The following is a 7,983-nucleotide window of genomic DNA, read 5'->3' on the forward strand; positions in this document are numbered from 1 at the left end:
AACCAGCTGTCCCCATGTGCCTTTGCCCCTTACTGCCCCAGTGTGGGGGTCTGCCAGCCAGTGGGAGGGGGAGCTGGGAGGCAAGGTCAGGGTGGGGCGGGGCTGCGAGTACCTCAGCAGGCCCAGCCTCTCAGGGTAAGGTAGGGAGCCCACCCCCCGCCAGCTGACAACCTTCCCTCCCTCAACAACCCTGGGAATCCCCAACAAGGCTGTCCTGCAGGGATGAGAGCCATGGCTGAGAGCCTTATACCAGCTTGGGTCATGACACACCCTGTGCAGTTCATCTTCCTCTCCCCGAATACACACCCTGGCCACACAACTCTGTGCTGTGGGTCTTTTTATCTCAGGTTACCTGTAGCCAGAGGAGCCCATCTGTCCTGGTCCCTGAGGAAGACAGTCAGATGACAGTGGCTCCACAGCCCTGGAACCCAGGGCCCCTGACTGAGACCTGCCATGACTGAGGCCTGCCATGACTGAGGCCTGTCATGACTGAGGTCTTCCATGACTGAGGCCTGCCATGACTGAGGCCTGCCACGACTGAGGTCTTCCATGACTGAGGCCTGCCACGACTGAGGCCTGCCATGACTGAGGCTAGTGCAGTCCCGCTGGCTTGCAGCTGCCTCAGCCCTGGCCCCTGGACTCACACAGCTCAGGCCTCCAGTGGTCTATCTTTCTAAGAGCCCAGCACCAGCTCATGCTTGCTAACCCCAGCTCTCCGCACCCCACAGGCTGCCCCGCAACTCCCTGGGGGCAGTTCTAGAGCCAGGTTCAGGAGTCACAGAGCTCAGGCACTGAGAACTCTCACTGGGCTGCTTCCTGGCCTGACCATTGGTAAGCAGCCTGGCCTCCACCAGGTCCCCGTCCTGTCACCAGTGGATGGGGACAATGCTCGCCCGTGAGGCAGCCGTGGGGCCTGACACACAGCAGGCAGCTGCTGAGTACTGTAGCTTTGTCACACCGTCTCCCCGTCCTCTGCCACCTGTGGGCTGCACGGATGGGCTGAGGTGCTTGGGGTTGGTAGCCTGTGCTCCCCAAGCCCTCTCTATGCCAGTGGGAGAGTTTTGAAAGCTGAAATTGAGGGAGATTACATTAGATATCTTGGAGCAATAATTGTTGGCCGCAGTGGCTAACAAGAGAGCGACGTCAGCCGGAGCGTGAGCAGTCTGGCTGAGTGGGCAGTGTGTGAGGCCAAAAGCTTGCGGTCACAGCAACCTCTGTGCAAGGCTGGCCTGAGACAGCGGAGGCAGAAGCCGTCACTCTGGGGCGCTCTTTCCTCATGACCTCACCGCAGCTCCACTTCTGTCCTTTGGTTGTGGTTAGGGTTGACACGTGACTCCCTCCTGACAATGCTCGCTTCCACCCATTCCACAGATGAAGCACTGGTCTAGGGACCGTTAAGTGTTCCCAGGGCGACTCAGCTGGGAAGTATCCCAGGGCTATGATTCAGGTCAGCCCGTGACTTTTTCTCTGTCTTTTCCTTTTCTTTGATTTTCGTCTCTCTCTCTCTGTCTCTCTCTCTCTCTCTTTGTGTATGTGTTTACACGCGTGCACGCGTGTGTGCAGGGGGCAGAGGTCAGCCCTGGGTGCCATTCCTCCTTGTCTTTTGAGACAGGGTTGCTCTGACTCTCCAGCTCTGGGATTACAACCATGTGCCCGAGCTATTCACACAGACGAGACTCGGGCCTTGTGTGCCGTGGGAGCTGGGAATTGAACCCAGGTCCTCTGGAAGAACAACCAGTGCTCTTAACCACTGCGCCATCTTTACAGTGTCATAATGTGCTTCTTCTTCTTCTTTTTTTTTTTTCTAAATATCCACACAGAATTTACACAGAAAACCCAGATTTTCCTTTTGGTAAGTCTTTAAAGGTCAGAACCGGTGCTTCATGACAAACGAGGCTTTGTCACCTGACCTGGCCTCCTGATCTGTTTCCTCACAGACCCTGTTAGTCACTCCTGAGCACTGGGCAGAAGCTGTTCACATATTTAGTTACTCTCGTTCTTACAATTTTCATCAGCAAAATTCTTCCTTTCTTCTTTTCGTGTAGTCCTCAGTTTTCGTTTTCCTAGCAGTTTCAAAACTAGAAAGCTTCCCGGGTAATGCATCCGAGTTACAGGAAGACTGAAACTAGTTGACAAAGAACCCTTGGTTCACAGACCTGCCGGCTGAAGGAATTGTCCTGATGCTTTGGGTTCAACTCAGGCCATGACTCAGCCTCGTTCTGGCTATCCATTCAGCTGTCCCCTTCAGATACTCTTCCTTCACAGGCAGCCTCACCCCTCAGGAGCAAAAGGCCACGGTGAAAAGCCAGAGGGTCGCAGAGGTTCACCTGTCCACCAGTGGGTTAGTGAGTAGCTGAGCACGTGAACCGTACTGGCTGGCAGAGTGTCAGTTCAGGAAGGTGAATGAGGTCTGTGGTCGTGTGACGTCGTGAGTGGCCTCCTGCCACTGAACTCAGCTGAAGGGAAACCAGGTTGCTCAGGCACACAAACCCCAACACAGGGACAGAGGCAGGAGGGTCAGAGGTTCAAGGTCATCTTAAGCTGCATGTCCAGATCACTGGCCATTTCCTTTATGAATGCTGGCACAGTTCTGGGGAAGGCTGCCCCAGGCTGTAGAACTACTAGGAGGTGATGGAACCTTTACAAGTCTGAGTCTAGCCTGGGCTAAGTGCACAACTTTAATCTAAGTACTTGGGAGACAGAGGCAGGCGGAGCTCTGTGAGTTCAAGGCCAGCCTGATCTACATTGAGAGTTCCAGCACAGCCAGGGCTACATAGTGAGACACCAACTCAGAGGGAAAAAAGGTAAATTGTATGTATATGTGTATATATGTGTGTACATTGTGTATGTATGGATGTGTATATATGTATACATATATTATGAATGTGTATGTGTTTGTATGTATATATATACACACATTGTGTATGTGTGTTTGAGTGCATAAATTGTGTATATGTATAGGTGTATACATGTATGTATATATGATGTGTATGTATGTGTATATATGTAAACATATGTGTACATTGTGTATATATGTATAGGTATGTGTATATGTATGTGTGTGTGTATGTCTGGGCGTCAATGTCATACTTTTTAAACTCTATTTATGTTCCTTTTATCTCTTTCTCCCTACTCCACCCCAGTCCCTTCCGACACCCCTACACCAGAGAGGAGAAAGGGTTAGTGGGAGAGGGGTACAGTTCTCTTCGCTGCTTCCTGCTGGTCAGGGTCATTGGTTCCCTTGCCGCCAGTCCAATCCTCATTTCAGGAGATCTCCAACTTCATGTCTCACAACAGCAACCAGGAGCCCGGGGGGGGGGGGTAAGAGGGAGGAGGCAGGAGCAGCCCTGTTCTTTCCCGGAGCCCCCACACTCTCTGGGCTCTGGAGTTTATTCTCTCTCCAGAGTCCTCAGATCTAAACTGTCTGCAGCTGGCAAGGAGCCCCTCTCAGAGCCCGCACGAGGCAAATAGTCTGCTGCTGTGGCCCCTCTGAATCAGTCGCACACACCACACCTGGGACCAACTCAAACCCTGTTTGCATCCACCACAACACACACATTCTGCTGCATTTAACAGTCGCCACAGTTCCGGCCGTGGACACCTCTACCTGTCAGGACCGTTGTTTGCTTCCTGTGTCTGCGTCAGCACATGCTCACACGTGTGTATGTTTCTGCACAGCAGATCTCTGAAACCCATTTTCCTTCTGTAACTTGGGCTTCTATGCCCTTTGATGGTATTTTCCCCTTCCCTCTAGGCCCTGGTGATCACCGAGTGGCCATTTCTGTGCCTGGCTCATTTCTCCTAGCATAACGTCCATTCCTGTTCTCTGTGTGTGAGTGTGTGAGAGAGAGATTTTACAGTCTGGAGTCTTTGATAGTTGGTATATTGCCCTCAGAAGAAAACACACACACACACACACACACACACACACAGATACTTTGTCTTCACCCTAACGCCCTCTACCTCCTTCTCTCCCTTCTTGCAGCTTTTCCTGCTTTCAAGTCCCACATATTCATATTCAAAGGTGCCAGATCTTTCTTGCCTGTAGCTTCTGCCTGAGCCTCGGCCTCGCTGACCCTGGGAGGGGTGGGCGGGGTCAGACCCAGGCCCTGCCCCTGGCACACCGAGCATATTGCAGCTGTAAACTCACACACCCACTTTTGCCATCTGTTCAGGAAAGTAGTGTCTTTGCTGAATGCCTGTGAAGGTTCACGTTCGTGTGTCTTCCCCGGGTGACTCAGGGTCAGGCCTGGCCACCCTGGCACGAGTGCCGCTCCCGCTTTCGGCACTCCACCCAGTGAGCGCTGCTGGGCTGTCAGCACACGGCCAGGCCTCAAAGGGTCAGGAGTCTAAAGGCTGACTGCTGAGCTCTTCTGGTTCTACAACCTCACTCAAGGGCTCTTTATTTATTTTTAAAATTTATATGTGTGTTTGTGTTTAAGTGAATGCCACGTGCGTGTGGGTCCCCTGTAGGGCCTGGAACCGTGGTGTCCCGGGGCTGGGGAACGAACCCCGGGCCTCTGGCTGAAGGGGTGAGCCACCTCTGCAGCCCTGAGGAGGACGCGTCTTCCACTGCTTGCTGCAGCTCATTCCGGACCTCCTGGCTCAGGTGAGACCGCTGTAGCTGGGCCGTAAGGGAACGTTACTATCCTTGCTGAGAGGACAGAGCACACGCTGGCTGGGTTTGGGGTTGTTTATCTCTTTATTTTCCCCGGTTGATGTAAAGCTAGAGTCTCTTGGGAAGAGGGAACCTCAGCTGAGAAAATGCTCCCACAAGGTGGTCCTGCAGGCTACCATGATGCAGATTTGGGCGGGCCCAGTGCACTGTGGTCCCACTGCTGGGCTGGTGAGCCAGGCTGTTAAAGAAGCAGGCCGAGCGAGCCACAGGGAACAGGCCAGTGAGCGGCTCCTTCCAGAGCCTCTGATTCGGTGGTTGCTTGACTTCTTCAGGCTAGTGTGGCCTCAGGGTTGTAGGTGAAAGAAAACCCTTTCCTCACTGAGTTGCCCTCGGCCGTGGTGTGTTATTACAGCAATGGGAAAGTAACCAAGCCTTTTTTTGACTGCTTCAAAACTGACTCAGCAGCTAGGCGTGGTGGGTGTGGTGGCACCTGCCTGTAATCTCAGCACTCAGCAAGGCAGAGGCAGGTTGATCTCTGTGGGTTTGAGGCCAGCCTGGTCTACAAAGTGAGTGCAGGACAGCCAAGGCCACACAGAGAAATACTATGTCAAAAAAATAAAAATAAATAAACAAACGAAACAAAACTGAGTGTAGAAAATGAAAGCAGTAGATGCCCACGGTTTCAGTGACCTCGCTCAGGCAGTTCCTGGTTTCCAGGACGAGGACAGTCAGGACAAGGCCGTGCTCAGGCTGACTGCGGCTCTGGGAGATGGAGCCCATCAGGTGACCTTCTTCCCCACAAGACCTGTTGTGTGCAGCCCTACAGCTGGGGCTTCGGGGAGGCCGCCTCCCTATGCTCTACCCTCCCTCGATGTTACTTCCTGTTTCCCCGAAAGTCAGAAAGTGCCTGGGTCTGAGTCTCCATGCAGAGGGCGGCCTGGGCAGCTGCTCAGAAAGTTGCAGTGAGCTGTGCAGCCCAGCCGAGGAGGACAGGCCTCAGGGGGAGCCAGCCCGAGGAGGGCAGGCCTCAGGGAGAGCCCGGAGAAAACCAGGGAGAGGGAAGAACCGGGGGTCCTCGGGAAACCTCACTCCTGAGAGTGCAGCCCCCGCCCCCTCGCTGTGATTACAGACACTCATCAGGTGTGTTTACACGCTCCTTTGTGCCAGCTGAGCCTCCTTTGTGCCAGCTGAGCCGCAGCCCCAGAAGTGCTTCCCTTCAACACAGACTTCCCAATCTGCCCGGATCTCTGAGGGATTCTGTCTCTGAGGGAGTCGGGGTCACGGCCGGGGAGTGGTCTGGAATGAGGAGTGAGGGCTGTCTGGAAGCTTTGTGGGTTCCTGCTTGCTGTGTTCATGGTGTCTACCCCATTTCACAGAAGGAAACCAGCCTGGGGAAGGAGCTGTGGGCTCCACGAGCCCTTGGGGGGCAGAAAGGGGTGAGTCACGTGCCCACCTGCCCATCTCCTACTTGAAGAGGGCTGCAACCATGTTCCCGAGAGGGCTGACCCCAGAGAATGCAGACAGGCCCTGAAGACTTGCTTACAGAAGCAGGACAGGGCTGCTGGGAACACAGGGTCCAGAGGTGTCCTGGGGCTTCTGTGCAGGTCCATGGCAGACGTCCCTTAACGACAGAGGGCGGGGCAGGCCGCCTAGCTCAGGTGTGCTGCCTCCTAACACCTCAGCTCAAAACCTCCCAGCCAAATCCTCCCTGGTGGATTCCAAGCCTGTTCCTCAGCTACAGACTAGAGCAAGGCCCAGCCACGTGGGGACCATGCATGGCCGGGCACCCACACCTGAGGCAGTCCCAGCTCAGGGACACACTGTCCTGGCTTCTGACACTGTCTTCCCACCTGGGAGGCTGTCCCTGCACACCCCCCATGAGCCAAGGTGGAGGCCGAAGCCCACAGGGAAAGCGGGGCTCGGGTGGGAAGGTCGCCCGCTGGCCCCATGAGCCGCCCCCTGTGGGCTCTGTAGCCCCACCGGCAGAGGATGGACCAAGCCTGCACTGGCTGTCCTCGGCCGGCCGAGGTGCCTGTCCCAGGCTCCACATCAGGCTGGCTCGGCCCAGCTCGCCCCCGCAGCCTTGGCCAGCCTCCAGGTGTCCCTGCTGTCTCTGCCCACACCTTGTGTGGCACCTGCTGGGGAGAGAAGCTGCCCCCATGGGCCTGGGGGAGGAGGGCTCCAGCCCCAAGCTGGCAGCCAGCGCTCCCTGCGGCCAAGTTTCAGACCTTGGGCTGTTTGAGAGGCGTCTGGGAGGTGGTCTCCACCTGAGGCCACGGCTTCCTCGATGGTGATGACATGTCACTTTAGTGTTGTGGCTCGCAGAGGCCACCCGCAGCCTTCTCCTGGTCACCCCCGGCAGCGCCTGTGTGGGGCCTGCCTGGAGCAGCCACCAGCCAGAGTCCATGCTGCCAGGCTTCCCTCTCTGAACAGAGACTAAAGGTTTATGGGTTCTCTCAGCACACTGGGAAGTTTTCTGTAGCTGTGAAATTCTTGTCTGTCCTAAATGGAACTAAGCCCATTTTTGTAGACTGTAAGTAGTTGTTTACTTATTTATTTCAGTCCTAGGGATGGAGCCCAAGGCCATGTGCATGCTGGGAGAGCACTCTACCACTGAACTGTACTCTCCTAGTTACACGGACACACAGACACACATACACACAACACACACATAGACACACAGGCACACACAACACACAGACACACACAGACGCACATCAACACATACACATGCAGACACACACAGACACACGGAACACACACACACTCGGGATCATCCAGTACTGAGGGACCCCCGTGATGCACTCTACGGGACCGAAGGTGGAAGCTGCGAGCACCCCGCCCTCCCCCTCCTCGGCATTGTCACTGCTTGCTGCCTGGAGCAGAGAACCCAGCAGGCAACACCATCAGCAGGCTCTGGCGGTCTCTGCACCGATTTGAAAGCAATCGCTTCTCCTGACCCAGGTCAGAAGAGTCCAAAAAATCGCCTGCCCCCTGACCCCTAGAGAAAGAACCCCAAACACACCAAGCTCTGTAAGCCGCCGCCCTGCTTTAATGGGGTCTGCGCAGGGCTGGGGCTCAGCCGCACTGAGCTTGGCCCTTTCCAGCACTGTCGGGAGCTGCTGGGAGGGCGTGTGAGAGGGAAGGGGAGCCGCACAGCAGGGCGAGGCCGGCTTTCTTCGAGAGCGTTATCAGTTCCCGCGCTGCCACTGCGCCCAGGGGACTGGCCTTCGCCCCAGGGGCGGCAGGCGAGGCCATCACCTCCCTGGCTCTGGGCGATGGGGCTGTGACGCTGACCCAGCCAAAGCCACGAAGCGACTGGAGGTCGGAAGAAAAGCATCTGGGTTGTGGTTCACAGAGAGCAG

The sequence above is a fragment of the Psammomys obesus genome, unplaced genomic scaffold (assembly GCF_907164565.1).
Source record: "Psammomys obesus unplaced genomic scaffold, mPsaObe1.curated_primary_1811, whole genome shotgun sequence".
Taxonomy (NCBI): Eukaryota; Metazoa; Chordata; class Mammalia; order Rodentia; family Muridae; genus Psammomys; species Psammomys obesus.